Source organism: Cupressus sempervirens, chromosome 6 (assembly GCF_028749045.1).
Source record: "Cupressus sempervirens isolate cs-2001-9-10 chromosome 6, ASM2874904v1, whole genome shotgun sequence".
Taxonomy (NCBI): Eukaryota; Viridiplantae; Streptophyta; class Pinopsida; order Cupressales; family Cupressaceae; genus Cupressus; species Cupressus sempervirens.
Genome location: NC_143123.1, coordinates 176,033,664 through 176,054,876, shown reverse-complemented (window position 1 = coordinate 176,054,876; position 21,213 = coordinate 176,033,664).

The following is a 21,213-nucleotide window of genomic DNA, read 5'->3' as shown; positions in this document are numbered from 1 at the left end:
GTTTGAAAGAGAAAAAGTTGTTAATTAATCTAAAAAAGTGTTCTTTTTATTCAAGAGGAGATTGTGTATTTGGGATTTGTTATTTTAGCTAATGGATTGAAGATGGATCCTAAGAAGGTTAAAGCAATTTTGGAGTGGCCTACACCTAAGAATGTGGGTGAAGTAAGATCATTTCATGGTTTGGTTAGTTTTTACAGAAATTTTATAAAGAATTTCAATGTTGTTTGTAATGCTATGACTAAGACAATGAGATGATATAAAAAGGAATTTAAGTTGACACATGAAGCTCATAAGAGTTTTGAGACTTTGAAACAAAAGGTTGATGAATTACTTGTATTGGCTTTACCTAATTTCAAAAAAGTATTTCAAGTTGAATGTGATGCAAGTGGTAATGCAATAGGAGTTGTGTTAAGCCAAGAAGGTAAACATGTTGCTTTCTTTAGTGAGAGGTTGAATGATGCTAAAAGGAAGTATTTTGTGTATGATCATAAATTTTATGCTGTTGTTCAACCTTTGAAGAAGTGGAGACATTATTTGATTTCCAAGGAGTTTGTGATGTATACTAATCATAAAGATTTACAATACTTAGAAAGTCAATGTAAATTGAAATAGAGACATATGAAGTGGGTTGAGTATTTGCAAAATTTTACATTTGTTACTAAGCACAAGAGTAGAGTTACTAATAGAGTTGCTGATGCATTGAGTAGAAGATGTTCTTTGTTGAATGAAATGAAGGTTGAAGTTCTTGATTTTGATGAAATGAAAGAGTTGTATGATGCTGATCCTAATTTTTCTGAGGCATGCAAAGCACCAAATCTAAAAAATCACATAAGTATGATGAGTATTTCATTCAAGAAGGTATTTTGTTCAAAGACATTCAATTGTCTATTCCTAGAAGTTCTATGAGGTTGAATTTGATTAAGAAAGAGGATAGTGGTGGATTGGCTAGACATTTTAGAATTGATAAGATATTGAGTTTGCTAAAAGAGAAGTATTATTAGCCACAAATGTATAAGGATGTTCAAAAATTTGTAAAGAGTTGTAGAGTTTGTCAAGTTGCAAAAGGAGTGACTCAAAATAATAGTTTGTATACACCTATTACTATTCCTAAGAAACCTTGGAGTGACATTAGTATGGATTTTGTTCTTGGATTATCTAAGACAATGAAGGGGTATGATTCCATATTTTTTGTAGTGGAAAATTTTTTTAGGATGGCTCATTTCATACAATATAATAAGACATTAGATGCTGAGCATGTTGCTAAACTTTTCTTTAAAGATATTATGAGATTGCATGGACTACCAAGAAGTATGATTTCTGGTAGAGACACTAAGTTTGTTGGTTATTTTTAGAAGACTTTGTGGGAGAAGATGTGTATTAAGTTGAAGTTTAGTTCTACAATCCATTTGTAGATAGATGGATAGAAAGAAGTTATAAATAGTATCTTGGGTAATTTGTTGAGATGTTTAGTTGGGAAGAAACCATGTAATTGGAGATGGTATTGGCACAAGCTAAATTTTCATATAATAATTTTGTGAATATGAGTACAAGGAAGATACCTTTTAAGATTATTGCTAGAATAAAGCCTAGAGGAGTATTAGATTTGAGAGATATTGCTGGTGAAGAAAAGAGAAGTTCTATAGGAGAAGAATTTGCTGATTTTATGAATTCTTTGCATAAGGAAGTGAAGTTGAGGATAGAACAAAGTAATTAGAAGTATAATGAGAATACTAATTAGTCTAGGAGACATCATGATTTTAAAGTTAGTAATGAGGTGATGGTTCATCTACAGAAAGGAAGATTTCCTATTAGAACATATAGTTAGCCGAAGATGAAGAAGTTTGGACCTTGTAAGATCTTGAAGAAGTTTTATAGTGGAAATGCCTATGAAATTGAGTTACCTGATGTCATGGATATATCTCCTATATTCAATGTTGCTAATCTATATAAGTATCATTAGTTAGATGATGAAGTTGATACATCTAATGATTATCCTAAGAAGAAGATTGAAGAAGTTGAATAGATATTGGATCAGAGAATTGTTAAGAGCACAAGAGGAAAAGATTATTATGAATATCTGGTGAAGTGGAAGAATAGATCTAAGGAAGATTTCTCAATCTGAATGATTCAAGAGAATTATTTCTTTCAACCCTAGTTTTCTAATGCAAGAGCATCATGGATCACATTGCTATTTTGCATGTTTTTAGTTTTATCTTGCTGCTAAAACTATGTTTTTTGGTTTCTCGGTGCCTATTGCAAACTATGTAAGTAATTTTGCATAATTAATGAGAGGCTTTGAACTTCAAGAATTGAAGATGGCCTAGAGTACTATTTATGTTCCAAGGCACAAGTTCTAACTCCTTATAAGTTGGAAAATATGGCAATTCTCTTGGAGTATCGATTTCTGGCAATTCTGCATGACTATTCTCTATGCTTGACTTTCAAGTTGGATGTGCACTTTTCCTTGGTGAATCCACCTTTATTCACTCAAGGGGTTGTAGAGGACATAAAATAATACCCACAGTTTGAAGTGCAAGTTCTAATTCAATCGGAGCTAGGAGATATCACAATTTTTCTTGGACATTAATTTTTGGACATTTAGTTACGTATGTAGGCCAACTTATGGCTCTTCAAGAATTTAGTGTTAGGTTTATTTTTATTTAATATTTGTTGAGAGATAATTTTTGGCTTCTCTATGTTCTAGAATGATCTATAAGCCATTTTGGCTAGTATAAATAGAGCGTTTAGGCTTAGAGCTAGGATAGTTTTAAGAGAGGATTGGAGAGAAGAACTAAAAAGTGTGAATTTGAAGCTAGTCTTAGATCTTTAAAGTATTTGTATCTGGCCATAACCAAAAAGCCCTTACAACTAGGCATGTATTTTGAATATTTAAACAATAAATGAAAGTGTTTTCTCTTCCTCCTTTGGTTGTTGATTCTATGTGCTAGATTTTTGCTATGTTAACTCTTGCAGGGTGGTTTAGAGAGTTGGCTGTGCCATTGGCCCTAGATTTTCCTATCCTTCCTTGCATCATGTTGAGGGTACTACTTGTATTTCATGAATCCATGGTCTTCCTAATAGTATGTTTTATGCTAAAGGAATATCAAGGACTTGACAAGTAAGATCTCTTTCTATAGGACCAACTCGAAGAGGCAACACAATAAGACCTAAGGATTTGCATTCTACGCCATCATATGCTTTGATGGTTATTTTATGATGAGGATTGATAAACACTTCAACATAACCTAATTGTTTGAGAAAGGTAGCAGAACAAATATTAAAACCAACTCCATTATTTATAAGGCTGCAACAAACACATTTTTGATGTATCGTGAATTCAATATGAAATGGTTGATTATGAGGATGACTCAACAAATTATTTTCCTATTTAGAAAAGGACAAATAATAAGGTGAGGTCAAGTGACCTACCATAGATTGAAACCTATCTTGAGATCAATATCTTGAAGCACACTTGCCTAAGAGCAGGTGATATTTTGAGTAGTTCAAATATTGTTATTTGAGCATTCATTCATTACAATTTTTCAAAGAAACTATAGTTTTCAGCTATAGAGGATTTTTTATTTATTTTTGGATGGATCAGCAATAGGTTTGTCTTTATGTTGATCTACCTCAAGAGAAGAAGGCATAGGGCCTTTGAGTAATATATGGGTATGAGAATGTGTAATAGAATTGGTAGAAGATTACAACTATTCATGATTAAATGTAAGAGATGTAGCACATTTTAAGACAAATGGAGTCTTAAATTTCATTTTGTCATGTTTTCCTTTAATTGTGTTAACATCACAATTTTCAAATTCTAAAGGTTCATCATAATGTTTAAAATCCAAAGGTTTAACCATGTTGATTAGATTATCATCATTGATATATGTATAGTTGACCTTGTTATTATTATTATTTTTAGATCTTTCTCCCTTTTCATAATGTGGAAATGGCTCCTTAAAAGCTTTGTGGTCTAAATTCTTGTTCTATCCACCCACAACTATTTCACCATCATCAATGAGGTCTTGAACCTTATGACATAGTTTAATATAGTTATTTGTTTTATGACCCTTGCTTTGATGGTATTCACATTATGCATTCTCATTCCACCATGTGGGTCATGGTTATGGATCATAAGGATGAGAATTATCAAGTAGAGTTATAATATGATTTTGAAGAAAAATTTTATAGACCACATCTAGAGGTTCACCCAGGGGTGTGTATTCACGTTGGGCCAAGTAACCCAAGATGAGTTTTTTTTCTTTTTTTCCAAATGTCTTATTATTTGAAGTATAATTTTAAATGGTTTTATATGCATTCATGTTATTTGTTAGACTAAAAGCCACCTTAGAAGGCTTGGGAGTGATATTATCTACCGCTCTATCATGTAGTACCTCTCAGTTTTTATTAACATACTTGGATTTATCTTTGTTAGAGATAGACCCTTGTTTGATATCTTTTTGAAGGGTTAATTCACCCTTCTTTACCATGAACTCCTCTATTAGGATAGCTTGTGTAATCATGTCTTAAAAGGTGTGTGGACATTGAAGTTCTATCTTGTACCCAAAATTAGGTAAAAGACTATCCATGAAGATATCAAGTTTTAGTTTCAAGAATTTTATGTGAGTATTTGGTATACAATTATCACCATCTTTGGAGAAACATTAGGAAAGGTTCTCCAATTCTTTGTTCAAGGTTACATAGATCTCATATTTTGATTGGATGTTGTATATTGTGTGAGTACTACTGAATAAACATATTAGTAATCTTATAAAATGTTTTAATTCCAGTAGGTAATCTTGAAAACCATTCCATGTTTTGACCACCTAGGCTCCATTAGAAAAAACACATAAGATATGTTTGATTGTGCATGAATTCCATAGACAAAGCACCAAAATCTCTCAAATGATCTTGGGGATAAGATGTTCCTAAGTATTTTACATATGTGGGTCAGTCAAATCCTTTAAGAAAAAGAAGCATGTTCAAGTCCTTGTCAAAAGAAAATGGACAAATAGTGTCTAACGTGTATTGTTTAGTCAATTTATCTTTTTATTTCAACATTTGGGCCATTTTCTCTTGCATGGCTTGGAGTTGTTTTTTTAACTTTGAATTTTAAAATTCCACTTCTTGTGTGACATTTATTTCAACATTGAAGTGTTGAGGTGGTTTTTCTCCTTCATAAGCGAGTTTCAGGAAATATTTCTCTTTCTCATCATGGAGTAATATTTCCATCATTTTCTAGAAGTTTTTATTTTTACAACATTTCTCTACATCTTCTATGGGCATCTCTTTGGTATCACCATAATCATTCATATAGGTGTAAGGATCCTTAATCCTTTCACTTCTTTGGAAGTCTTTTCATTATTGTCTCCTCTTGTTTTATCCTATTTCTTGATCTTGATCTACCTTTATAAGAGTGTATAAGTTTTTAGTTTGTTTATGTTGTATAGATGTTTTTGATTAGATAAACAAGTTTTACAAGGATCTTGAAACTTGAGAGTTAATACAAAATAGGCTGAAAATAAGCATTAGAAGCCCAGCCACAAAAGTAACGAGTCTAAAGGCTAATAAAAAGCATAAGGCCCAGCCAAATAAACAAAGGCCAAAGAAAAGGCCAAATAGAAAAGAAAAGAGAAATGAAACATTTAAAAGCCAAAATGAAAAGCCATCCAAAAAAAAGAGACAGGAACTAATCTTTGATCTTTCTTTCCAGCTCCTGCATGACCTGGGCAGCCTCCTGTGCCATCTTTTTTCTCCTCAGCCTCCTACTGGTGAGTCTTGTGTTCTTCCTAGTCCAGAGTAGAAAAAGTGATACTTGTGGTATTATCTTCATTAGATCTGGCTTTACCCCTATCTTTTCTCTCCACATCCCCCTGCATGCCTCTATATTTAAGCCAATCACTTAAAGATAGAATGTTGTTATTGACCGAGTTGAGCAGTGAGATCATTTGGCTTGATAGGTTGTGATTATAATTTTCCAGATTGTGGATCCTCCTTTCCACTAGGCTATGCCTATCATCATATTTTATCCCTTTCTCTAGGCGCTTAAGATTCCTGGCTCCTTCTATTTGAACCACCTTCTCCTTAACCTCCTCTAGCTCATGAAAAAGCCACTTGATTGACCTGTAATTGTCAATCATGCTATTGCAGGCATTATTCAAGAGGTTCATCCCAGATTTCCTAGCATTATTAGAGATAGCCACATATTTTTATAGATGTTTCAAATAGAATTTCAACTATTTTTTTTAGAGATATCGGTGTCTTGCCAATGTCTGAATGTTCTTGGAATAATGGATTCCTAAATTGTTGCAAGTTTATGGAAAAGACTCTTTGAGCACTAGGTGGACCAATAGGTAAAAGGGATGATGAGGACCCTTGACTATCCTTAGACTATATGTAAACCTAGGTATGACCTTTACCATAATTTATAACTCTATCTCTACCTCATCTTAGCCTATGGGGAGGAAATTTTTTTTCACTCCTAGTTGCAATAGTCATAGACAATGACTTATGATAAAGTTTGAACAAGCATCACACTAGAACATTATCTCAAAGTATTTAAGATTTAGTAAGTGTGTTGTATAGCTATGTACAACTAATCAGAGAGATGGCTAGAATAGCTGAGAGTTTTTACCATTGTAACAGAAGATATGACAAATACAAGAGATAAAATATGACAATAAAGTAATGAGACTAGTTCATGTATAGATTGCTAGTGATCAACTAAAAAATATATCTAAATTTAAACTATATCAGACAAAGGAATGAATTAATATTTTTAGTCAAAGACCAGATTTGGATTGAGTTTTGAAAAGGGAGCTCATAATAGCTCATTATTTTTAGACAATTTGTGATAGAATTGCATGAGAAAATGACTTTGATGCAAGAAATTATTGTAAATCAAGTGAGGAAACACCTCTAATAGACCAATTTTAATTTTTTTTTTGATAATTTAATGACTAGATCATGCATGAGGATTCTGGAAGAACTACGTGAGGAAGTATACAAGGTTGTGCTAGGATAGATAAAAATAATTTTCCTATCATTTTCTCGCATGAATTTTTGTGTTGAACCACATGATGAATTGGAAGATTGTTAGTTTGAATAATGTTTTGACTAATTTGGGACCAATTGATAGTGTTTTGGTAGGTTCTCACACAAAGAAACTCAACCTCCTGTGTGAGGAAGTACAATGTACCATACAAGGAAACACAGATTGATTGGCCTATTGGTATCTACTCATGTAGAATTTTGTAAACTTGTATGCAAGTAAAGGACATACTGATAGGTTTTGATTGAATTTGAAGAGATTTTGATAATTTTTGATATTTTTTGGATAGCATATCAACAATGTTTGTTTTTTCTAGTTAGTTGCAGACAACATTTTTAGATTTGGACACCATTTTGGATTGCAAGTAGACAATTGAATTTTAGACAAGGGATGCAAATAGTAGTCGTAAACAATCCAACTAAGGACAAAGCAACTCAGAGGGATGGTGGAGTCTTGACCTTTTTGTTTGCATAGTTTGGACAAATTGTAGACTTGAAAAAAGACACTATTTTATCCCTATAACTACAAATCGTAGAGATAAAAAAATCTTTATCTCACAACTTATGTGCATGTGTTTGCCTCACACAGTCATGTCACCCCACTGGAGTGCTCCCATGTTTTTGGTGTATTCAAGGGACTAAATTACATATACACTTAATGAGCACCTTTGTGGAAAGGGTCAATGGTGTATACCACCTTCTAGTGTCCAAATACATTCCTATGGTGAGGATCTATAGGATAGATTCTTCCCCTTCCTTGCACAAACATTATGCCCCCTTTTGAAGGTGAACCAGGTAGAAACTAACTACAAAGTTATTAATAGGCTTCTATTCATATTAATCCTTGGTGGCCTTGCAAATGAGGTTAAGGCCACCAGCCTACATTGACACCTAAAAGTACACACACTTGACTAACAAGACTTGAGGTGGTGTCACCTAGTGCAATAAAAAGAGCCTCTTCTTCATATGTGATATTTATTGGAATTACAATGGGAAATGTAAACTTCTGAGGGTCAACTTGGACCCTGTTGGTCTAATTTTTTACATAATGACTTTTCTTAGAATATGGTATAAAAAAAAAGAGATGTGAGTCCTTTTATTTGATCCTAGGGTCTTAGGTTTTGGCCTTGTATTGTTTATACCTTTTAAATTTTGTGTAAAACCCTAGGTCTTGCCCTTTTAATTTTATCTTTGCAAAAAATCTTTTAAAAAGGATCAAATATTCTTTTCCCACCTACTTCAAAGTCATTGTTGAATCCTTTTTGAAAAGGTCTTGTCCCACCATTGGATCTTGTTTGGTTCCACGGATGTCACGTGCTTGTTATAAAAAGTTGCAAGGATATTTACCATAGTGATGTAGTGAACATTAGAAAACTATGTTATGGTACTAAAAAATGAGGTCTAATGCTAGATATGTGTATCAATTTGAAAACATTATGGTCATGTGCTCTATCCTAGGGTTGTCAGTATTAGAAAGGACACATGTGGAGCAATTTGCAAGTGGTGTCACTAGGACCCAAGTTTTTTCTGTGAGTCACTATGTCATAACTATTCTCTATTGATGCACATGTTCTTGTTTAAGGGGGTGGCATATTTTGGTAAAGAGATGGAATTGAATAGAGAGGAAGATGGGGAAGCACTACTAGTCTAGTTGTAGAGTGCAGATATGACCTGGGATGCTGATAATGCTAGTTTTGTTAGATTTGATAGGTATTTTGCCTCCAAATTGAGATGCTTCATATTGAGTGGTAATCCTAGAATCCCCAAGGCACTAATGAATCTTATTAGGCCTATGAATAACTTGAATGATTTGACAGTTTCACATAATTAGGGAGATATTATTCCTTACTCTATTTCTACTATTTTAAAAATTTATGGTTTTAAAGGGAGCCCTCATGTGTTTCCCTACCAAGTACCCTTAAAGGTAGGAATGGCTAAAGTTTTGTGGTAGTTAGGAGGAGTGGAGGAGATATTTCTATTGAAAAGGTCACCGAGGTCAATTTTTCCTACTTGCACTATGGCACACCAGTTTGTGATTAACAAAGGGGGCTAGCTCTTTTTGCATAAAATTTTGGATCAATATAAAATGGCTATCTCCCATCCCTATTTTTGTGATACTGAGGGGTTTTTCAATTAGACCTTGAGACATAGGATTAAATTTGGATAGGTTAAACAAGACTCATACTATCCAGAGGACATTATAAGGAATGAATTCTCATTGTAGGAATAGGAAACTAAAAAGGAAAGGTGGAGAGTCTATTCCCAGGTTTTAGAATTCATTCATTATTTTGCTAAAAAATATAGTCCTCTAGATAATGCTAATACAGAGGCTGAAAAAGTAAATAAACTCATGAATACCTTCCTTGAAATAATGGAATCTATAAATGAGAAGAAACAATTTTTTATTGATTAATACCCAGATAAGGCTAGAGAGGTCATGAGGAAGCTGGCTTTCACTCCCAATATAGGATCTGGTCAAATAGTTGTTGAAAAGAGACCAGGTTATACTATAATTTAGAATAAAAAGGCTCTTTTAGATAAGGGCAAGAAAATAATGGAATCCACCAGTGTGGTCCAAGAGGAGAGACCTGATGAACCTTCTCCCAAGAGCTAGAAGGTAATGAAGGAAAAGAGGCCTCAAGTTGAGGAATATTCACCCACTCAATCCCCTTTGAGGATTGGAGAAGAACAACTCACTAGTGAGAAAATTGAACAAATAGGATTACAAGGAGGTGTATTTATCACCCAGGAAGAGTTAGATGAGGGTGACCCTCAAGAACCTCCTCCACCAAGTTTGGATTTAACAATAGCTGACTATAGAAACAGGGAATTGGACCTTGTGTTAGAACAACCAAGTCATCAATTTTTGGTTGATGATAGCTTTGTAAAGTCTAGGGCTTTCCATCAATTTGCATGGAGAGAGAATATGAATAGTTTTGAAGAAAGATGCAAAAGGTTGAAAATAGAGCATCCAGAAAAGGATGAAACCTCCATCCAGAACCAAATAAAAGAAGAAATGATAAAAGAATTTCAAAATAAAAGCCATGATGAGTGAAGGCAAATGGTGAGGGCATCAAACATTTTATTGTTACCAAATTGGAACATTGCTAATGCCTTAGTTTTCAATTTTGTTTCAAATAAATTGAATTTGCAAGATCAAAGTAAAACAAACTTCCAAGGCACTGCATTTAGTGAAGATTAGGCTACATTGGTTAGTTGGTCATCAAGAAGAGGATCTAGAGCCACATTATCACAACTAGATGAGTCTAGATTGATGGGAAGCATAATTATAAGGAGAGTTGTTGACACATCACATGTGCAAGCAACACATTGGAATGAAGATTCATCCCAATTTATTTTGGCTGCCGCTAAGAAGGAAGAACATGCCATATTTGAACTACAAATTAAATATGAAACAATTCTTGAGGCCTATAATACGGAGGTAAAAAAGAGAATTGAGCTTGAGAACAAGCTAATGGGGAGGTCCACAAGGTTTAGAATAACATACCCTCATCCTCTAGTGGAACCTTTCAAATCCACCCCCCTTGTAGAAATACCAGACACACCCCAAAGTCCAGAATATTATATAGCTGAAGATTTTGAAGAAGAAAAAAACAAGCTGTGGGCCTTACATGTGGAGCTAAATATATAATATGAAGATAAATTAAGAAAATCTCTCATCTACCTTGTAGAAAAAATTGAGTGGCCATTTCTTTATGATCAATTAGAAAGGGTAATAAACATTTGGGAATAATTGAAGGTGAAAGATGAGGCTTTAAAGCCTATTATGAATAAGTGGGGGAAGAAAAGAAGAAGAAAAGAGGTGACACTTTTGTGCTATTCAATTATAAGGTCATCCCATGACCAAATTGAAAGGATTTATGACATTGTCACTAATTTGCCAAATTTTGATAATAGGAGGGTTTGTTTGCAAAGAATAATAGTGGGCTACTTGAGTAAGTACAAGAGCCGAAAATTTGACTTATTTCCACATGCTATAGACAAAAAGAATAAATTAAAAAGCAAAGATGAGTGTACCAAAAAATTAGATGACTTGTTCTATTTAAGGATAAATAAAATCATAAATGAAAAAGGACAAGCTTGGTGGGCCACTTCAACTGAAGAGTTGGTAAAGGTTCATATGTTCTTTGATTTTTTGTAATAGGATTTTGTTACTATTGATAATGAGGTTGAGTATGTGCTCAAAAGATAGAATGATATTTTACAATTCAACTGGCTAGAATGATATTTTACAATTCAATTGAGTCTCATGCATCAATATCCTAGTGAATTATCCCTTAGGTATACCCACCTTGGTTTAGTAGAACCTAAAGAGTTGGTAAAGGTTCATATATTCTTTGATTTTTTGTAATAGGATTTTGTTACTATTGATAATGAGGTTGAGTATGTGTTCAAAAGATAGAATGATATTTTACAATTCAACTGGCTAGAATGATATTTTACAATTCAATTGAGTCTCATGCAGCAATATCCTAGTGAATTATCCCAAAATGCAAGAGGAATTGATCAAATTAAGAGATGCTGGGATTATAAAGCCTATCAGGCATTCCTCTTGGGAACCCAATTTAGTCCATGTTAGGAAGAAAAATGGAAACATAAGGTTATGTGTTGACTTTAGGAATCTTAATATATCTTCATTAAAGGATAATTATGGATTGTGAAATATGAAAGCCATGTTGCAAAAGGTTACTGGTTCTGAAGTAATGTCTATGATAGATGGATTTTCAGGTTATAATCAAGTGGGGTTTAAAGAATCATAATAGTTCAAGATTTCATTTACTACTCTATGGGGTACTTATGTTTATGTCAGGATGCCTTTTGGGCTTACTAACATTGGGGCTACTTTTCAAAGGGCTATGGATGTGGCTTTTGCTGATATTATTGACAAATTTTTGGTTGTGTATTAGGATGACCTCACTGCTTATTCCAAGGATGAAAATGATCATTGCATGTACCTAAAAAAGGTATTTATTAGAGCCCTTAAATATGGTATATCTTTAAATCCAAGGAAATGTAATTTTGGTGTTAGTGAAGGAAAATTATTAGGACATCTAGTTGGCAAGCATGGAGTGATGATTGACCCTGAAGGGGTAGAAGCAATAGACAAGATTTAGAAACCCAAAAGTGTTAAAGGCATTCGGTCATTTTTGGACAGATAAAATTTCCTAGGAGATTTGTGACAAATTTTTTAGAAATTAGTAGGCCTATATACAGGATGCTAAAGAAAGGATCTAATATAAAATGGGATGGTGAACCTAGTATTACATTCTAGAAAATTAAGCAAGCTATTAAAGATGCCCCTATTCTCAGAGCTCCAAATTATGATAAACCAATGCATATATTTTCTTTTGCCTCATTTCACACTATTGCTATAGTATTGTTATAGAAAAATGAGGAAGGTTATGAACAACCCATTGCATTTTTTAGCAAATCCCTGCAGGAAGTAGAACTCAAGTATGATATAAATGAGAAATAGGCATATGCATTGGTGAAAGGAGTGAAGGATTTTAGGTGTTACTTAATGGGAGCTACTATTATTGCTTTTGTTCCTACTACTGCTGCGAAGGATATTTTTTCATAACAAGAGGTATTTGGTAGGAGATGTAGATGGATTAATAGGATACAAGAGTTTAACATTGACATTTAGATTACTAAACTAGTTAGGGGTTAAGGTTTGGCCAAATTGATGATTGAAGCCAATTTAGAGGCAAATGAAATTAACCAATTTGATGATAGTTGCAGGGATAATCTTTGTGATATGAATACTTCTAACTAGTATAAATATGTGATTTATTATTTGCAAAATATGAAATCTCCATCATAACTGAAAGATAACCAGAAAAGGTCTTTGAAATTACAAGCCATAAGGTATGTTATAGTGCAAGGACTATTAGGGTGGAGAAGTATGGAGGGGGTACTTTTGAAATGTGTAGATGAGATTGAGTCTAAAAGGATTTTGAAAGAAATGCATGAAGGTGTATGTGGTGGTCATTATATGGCTAAGACAACTACTCATAGAATTATTAGGGCTAGTTTTTGGTGGCCAACACTTTTCAGAGATGCCTATGAGTTTGTAAAGGTCTGTGATGTTTTTCAAAGGTTTAGTGGAAAATTAAAATTCTTTGGGAATTTACCACTGAGACCAGTTGAAGTATAGGCACCATTTCAATAATGGGAAATTGATTTTATAGGTGAGATCACAAACAAATCTAGTGGTGGAAATTCATGGATCTTGGTAGCTGCTAATTATTTCACCAAGTGGGTTGAGGTAGTCCCTACTAAGAGTGCAAATAGTAAGCTAGTCTTTAATTTCATTTTAAACAACATTGTGACTAGATTTGAATGCCCACAAAAAATTATGACTAATAATGCTATGTGTTTTAGAGCTAAAGAATATAAGAATTTTTGTAAGAAGTATGGCATTACAGGTTACACATTTTCACCTTATCATCCTTAGGTGAATGGTCAAGCAGAGTCAAGTAATAAGAGTCTATTGAAAATCATGAAGAGGATTCTAGGAGAAATTAAGAAGGCCTGGGATTCAAAGTTTCCATTAGCTCTATGGACTGACATGGTTACTGTGAAAAAGGTCATTGGATGTGCCCCATTTGATTTGGTTTATGGTATACAAGCTAGACTTCTGCAAAACAACTTAAAGGAGATTTATAAGTTTGTTCAACTCTATTAAGATGATATTTTTGATGTAATGCAATTTAGAATGGATGGCATCTTGCAATTAGAAGCAACAAGGAGAGAATCTTTTGTTCAGAATGCCAAGTTATAGTCATAGATGAAACACTTATATGATAAAAGAACTACTGAGAGAAGTTTTGAAATAGGTGATATGATATTAATGTGGAATCCTAGACTAGAAGACAAAGGAAAGCATGGTAAATTTGATCCAATCTAGCTTGGCCCATATTGCATCTGAGATAAAAATGGAGATGACTCATATATCCTAAAGGATCTAACTAAAGATATTCTTGAATTGCTAGTTCATGGACAATTCTTGAAGAGATACTTTCTTAAAGTATCTATTTTTCCATGAACAATAGTTTTAGGGTTTTTGTGTTCTTGTACATTGTGTATATTTTGTAAATCCCTATAAATTTCTCTATATAGTTTGGTTCCTTGTTTTTGAGTTCTGTCCTATGCTTTCTAAAGAAGTTGTCATTGTTGTATCAAGTTTGTGGTCTGATCTTCCAAAGATTTTGAATTCTTGCATAGACTTAGGTAGTCTATCATCCCCAGACAAAGCCACTGTTGGTCTAATTTTTTGCATAATAACTTTTCTTAAAATCATGGTATAAAAAAAAATCAAATTGGAGTCCTTTTATTTGATCCTAGGGTTTTAGGTTTTGGCATTGTATTTTTGATATCTTTTAAATTTTGTGTAAAACCTTAGGTCTTGCCCTTTTAATTTTATCTTGGCATGAAATCTTTTAAAAAGGATTGAATATTCTTTTCCCACCTGCTTTGAAGTCATTGTTGAATCCTTTTTGAAAAGGTCTTGTCCTGCTGTCAGATCTTGTTTGGATCCATAGATGTCACGTGCTTGTTAAAAAAAGTTGTGAGGCTATTTACCATAGCAATGTAGCGACCATCCAAAAATTAGGTTATGGTACTAAAAAATGAGGTCCAATGCCAGAGAAGTGTATCAATTTGAAAACATTATGGTCATGTGCTCTATCCCAGGGTTGTCAATATCAGAAAGGACACATGTGGAGCAATTCGCAAGTGGTGTCACCAAGACCCAAGTTTTTCTAGCGAGTCACTATGTTGCGATCGAAAAATCTATGTGCCCTACTAATCACAACATAGCAAGTGCTTAGAATATAAAGAAAGTAACAACCTTTTAAAGCTAATGTGACCGTGGAGTTCCCATGTAGTTTCATAAATGTGCACGACCACCTTTTTTGACAGTAGTGTTAATTGGTGAAATTTCAATCAATGTGTTATATGTTCTCCGTCACTAGAATTTTGCATCCACCGAAGGTTGCTACATTACAATCGAGAAAGTCATCAATTTTTTGGTAGTGATATAGTGAGTGCCCAAATATTGCAAAAGATGGTGTTCTTTTAAAATGGGTGATGATTCTGAGGATCCCAAGGAAGATATCTTGCAAACTATACCTTTATTTCTATGATAGTCATGTCATTTATGGTTATTCTATTTTTACTAGTGCCAATTTTTGATGGGTCACTAGAAGTCGCTATGTTGCTACTGGAAAGTTAATGAATTTCACTAGTAGTGAGGTAGTGACTAGTTGGAAAGTTATGATGTAATGATAGTTTTAAAAAGGTGGGCCCCTAATGAGTTTCTCGTTAGAAATAAGCTATGCAGATCAAATGACACGGTGATATCCTACTAAGCATTTGTATACTGAAAGTTCTAAATTTACCAGAGGTTGCTATGTCCAAAAAGTTGAGGACTTTCACCAGTAGCAAGGTAGCAACCAACTTGAAAATTAACAAACATAACAAGCTTGAGGAGGTGTGATGTCACTAGGTATTAAAACAATATATATATGCCAACATATTAAGCTAGCTTAGTGTCATCAATAACCTGGACCCATGCCCCATGCATAAAAAATATAAGGGATTTTGATTGTCAGATCAAGCTTGGATCAATGATTCTTGCTATCTCACTATGGAAAGATGTGCACTTTTTATGTATAGCAAGGTAGTGACAAAGGGACCCACCATGTCTTCAAAGATTCAAGTAGCTTCCATGCTCTCAGATCAACTTCAAATCTATGGCTATCAATATCTCACTATGAAGAGTTGCATGAAGTTTATGTACAAAGAGATAATGAATGAGGGACCCACCATATTTCTCTTAAGAGTTGTATCAAATGTCTTCCACATGATTAAAGTAGAATCAATGGTTATCACTATCTCGCTATAGCAAGATGCTCGAAAGTTATGTATAGCGAGGTAGAAAATTGATGACACATGTCCCCAGTCATCAGTGGGCCCAAACTAAAATGCTAGTATTGAAGGCATGGTATAGATGGAAGCATTTCATTGGCTTGATTGGCAGCATGTTAAGAAGAAAGGTGACTTAGCCCAGTTTTCATCCCTAGATCATAGGATTTTTCAAAGATCAACAACACAAATTTAAAAGGAAATGTGATGCCGCTCTATTTTTCTATTCTATGCATTTATGATGAATAAAGCTTCACATTTGAGAAAACTAGAGTATAATACAGGAGATTTTATCATTTCCATTCTCACACAAACAAAGATTTCACATTTTCTAAGCACAAGAGCCTACTAATGATATTGTGTTAAGCCTAGCAAAGATGTGAAGTGATTCCCCATGTATTCGTGAGCTATTATAGAGGTTTAGACAAGAAAAAGTTTGGAAAATCAAGTCAGTACTCATATTATAACCTCTATAGCATTCCAATTCCTATGAATTATAGTCAAGATGCCTCCCATGAAAGCATTTTCTAGGAAAGTAAATTTTATGGATAGGAATGTTCGTGACAATTTGCTAGAATTACTCCCAGACTCCACCATCGAACCTGCACAATTTAAGAAGTTAATTTCCTTAAACCCTAGGCTTAAGATTGTTTATGGCCTATATGAAAAAGGGAACTAGGTTAGGGATAGAAAAACTATGCAAACTGGTCTTGTTTTGTTAAAAAAATGGTTTTCAGATAGGAATTTGTTTTCCCCGCATGCTAACATCTGGAATTTTGATTTGGGAAGACTAGTAGTTCCAAGTGTTTTCATGGGTTATGATTTTCTTGAAGCCATTGCCTAGAATTATGACCAAGCTATTAGGGTGGTGAGAAGAACTGATGGTGTACCTCTAATCTCAATTAGTCTCAAGGAAATTAGAGAGGTTTATTGCCTAGAACCATTATCAAATTATAATGTGCCAATTAATCTACTAGAACTAGAAAATGAATGCAAGACAAAGAAGGATGTGATTGGGGGAGGTGCACTAAGGGAATGTACTAGCACAATAGGAACTTTTCTAGTAATATCTACAGCCTCTAGGGAACCTTTTAAGAAGAATCTTTTCACTTCTTGGGCTATAGAGATATACAGGACCCTATGTCATGTTTTTGGTGAAGAAGAGCAAGATTTCATGCCCATTGGCCTTATGCATATGATGGTTCAAATTGTTTCCTTTGGTGTGGATGTTATTTTTGTTTTTGCTTCCTATTTGGCTAAAGAAATGCATGTTGGTTTGGTTGGTATTAAAAAAGGAAAAGTGGAGAAGACCTTTGGGCACTATTCTCTATTGATGCACATGTTCTTATTTAAGGGGATGTCATATTTTGGTAAAGAGATGGAATTGAATAGATAGGAGGATGGGGAAGCACTACCAATCTAGTTGTGGAGTGTAGATATGAACTAGGATGTTGAGAATGCTAGTTTTGTTAAATTTGATAGGTATTTTGCCTCCAAATTGAGATGCCTCATATTGAGTGATAATCCTAGAATCGCCAAGGTACTAATGAATCTTGTTAGGCCTATGGATAACCCCCATGATTTGAAAGTTTCACACAATTGGGGAGATATTATTCCTTACTCTATTTCTACTATTTTTAGAATTTATGGTTTTAAGGGGAGCCCTCATGTGTTGCCCTTCCAAGTACCCTTAAAGGTAGGAATGGTTGATGTTTTGTGGCAGTTAGGAGGAGTGGAGGAGATATTTCTATTGAAAAGGTCACTGGGGTCAATTTTTCCTACTTGGACTATGGCACACAATTTTGTGATTACCAAAGGGGGTTGGCTCTTTTTGCATAGAATTTTGGATCAATATAAAATGGCTGTCTCCCATCCCCATTTTTGTGATAGTGAGGGGTTTTTCAATTTGACCTTGAGACATACAACTAAATTTGGATAGGTCAAACATGACTCATACTATCTAGAGGACATTATAAGGAATGAATTCTCATTGTAGGAATAGGAAACTAAAAATGAAAAATGGAGAGTCTATTCCCAGGTTTTAAAATTCATTCATTGTTTTGATCAGAAATATAGTCCTCTAGATAGTGCAAATAGAGAGGCTAACAAAGTAAATAAACTCTTGAATACCTTCCTTGAAATAATGGAAGCTATGAATGAGAAGAAATAAATTTTTATTGATTCATACCTAGATAAGGCTAGAGAGGTCATGAGGAGGTTGGCTTTCACTCCCAATATAGGAGTTGGTCAAATAGTTGTTCAAAAGAGACTAGGTTATGGTGTAATTCAAAATAAAAAGGCTCCTATAGATAAGGACAAGCAAATAATGGAATACACTAGTGTAGTCCAAGAGGAGAGACCTGATGAATCTTATCCCAAGAGGCAGAAGGTAATGAAGGAAAAGAGGCCTCAAGTTGAGGAATATTCACCCACTGAATCCCCTTTGAGAATTGGAGAAGAATAGCTCACTAGTGACAAAATTGAACAAATAGGATTACAAGGAGGTGTATTTATCACCCAAGCAGAGTTAGATGAGGGTGTCCCTCAAGAACCTCCTCCACCAAGTTTGGATTTAACAATAGCTGACTATAGCCCTATGTTAGAACAAGAAAGTCATCAATTTTTGGCTGATGACAACTTTGTAAAGTCTAGGGCTTTCCATAAATTTGCATGGAGAGTAAATATGAATAATTTTTAAGAAAGATGCAAAAGACTGAAAACAAAGCATCCAAAAATGGATGAAACCTCCATCCAAAACCAAATAAAAGAAGAAATGATAAAAGAATTTCAAAATATGAGCCCTGAGGAGGGAAGGAAAATGGTGAGGGCATTGAACGTTTTATTTTTACCAAATTGGAACATTACTGATGCCTTAGTTTTTAATTCTATTTCAAATAAATTTAATTTGCAAGATCAAAGTAAAATAGACTTCCAAGGCACTGCATTTAGTGAAGATCAGGTTGCATTGGTCAGTTGGTCATTAAGAAGAGGATCTAGAGCCTCATTATCACAACTAGATGAGTCTAGATTGATGGGAAGCATAATTGTAAGGAGAGTTGTTGACACATCACATGTGCAGGCAACACATTGGAATGTGGATTCATCCCAATTTGTTTTGGCTACTACTAAGAAGGAAGAATAGGCTATATTTGAACTGCAAAGTAAATATGAAACAAATATTGAGGCCTACAATAAGGAGGTAAAAAAGAGAATTGAGCTTGAGAAAAAGCTAATGGGGAGGTCCACAAGGCCTGGAATAACATACCCTTGTCCTCCAGTGGAACTTTTCAAATCGAACCCCCTTGTAGAAAGACTAGACACACCCCAAAGGCCAAAATATTATATAGCAAAAGATTTGAAGAAGAAGAAAGCAAGCTTTGGGCCTTACATGTGGAGGTAAATATACAATTTGAAGATAAATTAGGAAAAGCTCTCATCTACCTTGCAGACAAAATTGAGTGGCCAACTTTTTATGATCAGTTAGCAAGGATAATAAATATTTGGGCAGAATTGAAGGTGAAAGATGAGGTTTTAAAGCCTATTATGAATAAGTGGGGGAAGAAAAGAAGAAGAAAAGAGGTGACCTTTTTTTGCTATTCAGTCATAAGGTCATCCCATGACCAAATTGAAAGGATTTATGACATTGTCACTAATTTGCTAGATTTTGATAATAGGAGGGTTTTTTTGCAAAGAATAATAATGGGCTACTTGAGTACGTACAAGAGCCAAAAAATTGATTTATTTCCACATGCTATAGACATAAAGAATAAATTGAAAAGCAAAGATGAGTGGACCAAAGAATTAGATGATTTGTTCTATTTAAGGATGAATAAAATCATAAATGAAAAAGGACATGCTTGGTGGGCAACTTCAACTTAAGAGTTGGAAAAGGTTTAGATATTCTTTGATTCTTCAAAATAGGATTTTGTTACTATTGATAATGAGGCTAAGTATGTACTCAAAAGATAGAATGATATTTTGCAATTCAACTGGCCAGATGATGCAGTGTTTGACACATGGATGGTGGATATTGCTTCTAATGAGAAATTTGAGGAAGTTGGAATAGATGAAGATGAGATACAATATGACAAGGTGTAGATTATTGACACATTAGCACCAGATCTCAAAAATGAAGAAGATGAAGGTCTTTAGTTATTTCTAGTTGTAGGTATAGAAGCCCAAGATGTGGATGTGATAGAGGAACTATGAAGGATAAAAGTAATTTTGTCTATCCAAGATGAAAATTGTGAAAATCCAAGGGTAAAAATTTATTTAGAAACACCATAGGACTCATCATTTGCCAGCCTGGTGGTTGCATATTCAGAAGAATTAGAATAGTGGTGGTAAATCAAAAGAATCAGTAACTTGTTATAATGTAACAAAAATGGGCCTACCAAAGTATATATTGATGTGTTAGTTTTCTGTTACATAAAGTTTTATTTTTCTAGACACTTGTCAATCACATTTGCTCTTTGCTTGTTGCAATTCATGCCTATATAAATGACTTTTCAAGGCAATGTGATGGTCCAAATTTTGATGTATTTTTGAGTTGTCAAGAAATAGTACAGTCGATCTTGTTTTATGTAGTAATCTTGATTTTACTTTCAATTGTACTCTTTGATATATATATAGAATTGACAGAACTAGCTAAATATTCTAGGCTTTTCTTTGAATCTCTATTGGTTAGTGTATTAGTCATCTTGAAAGGATAATACAAAGGGATACTTACATTATCTTTTGTGTCACCATTTTTTGTCTCCATTTCATGAGTTTATTTGTTTTGAGGTCACTTGAATAAGATTTAGGTGGTTGAATACAGTCTGGAAGGGTTGTGTATTGACTTTATTGTTGCTCTTAATTCAATGAATCATATAAATGCTTCAATACAGTAGTAGGATTCATGAATTTATGAAAAGGATATTCTATAAGAATAGAAATGGGTGATTACTATTGATGAATTCATTCACAAGTTGTTTGAATTAGATCTCCTGCTAGTAGTTGAAGTTCTGCCCAATGGATAAGGCACTGGTCACATAAATTAGTGATGGCTGAAAGTGTATCTTATTTCTACATGATAAATCAATTTTAATTTCAAAATCAATCAATTTCACTTTGTTAATGTTATCATGCATGGTCAACACTTGTTTATGTTTAATCTCTGAGGCTTAGGTAGCTTCTATGTAAACTCGAGTAGAATTGAGACCAAATCTACTT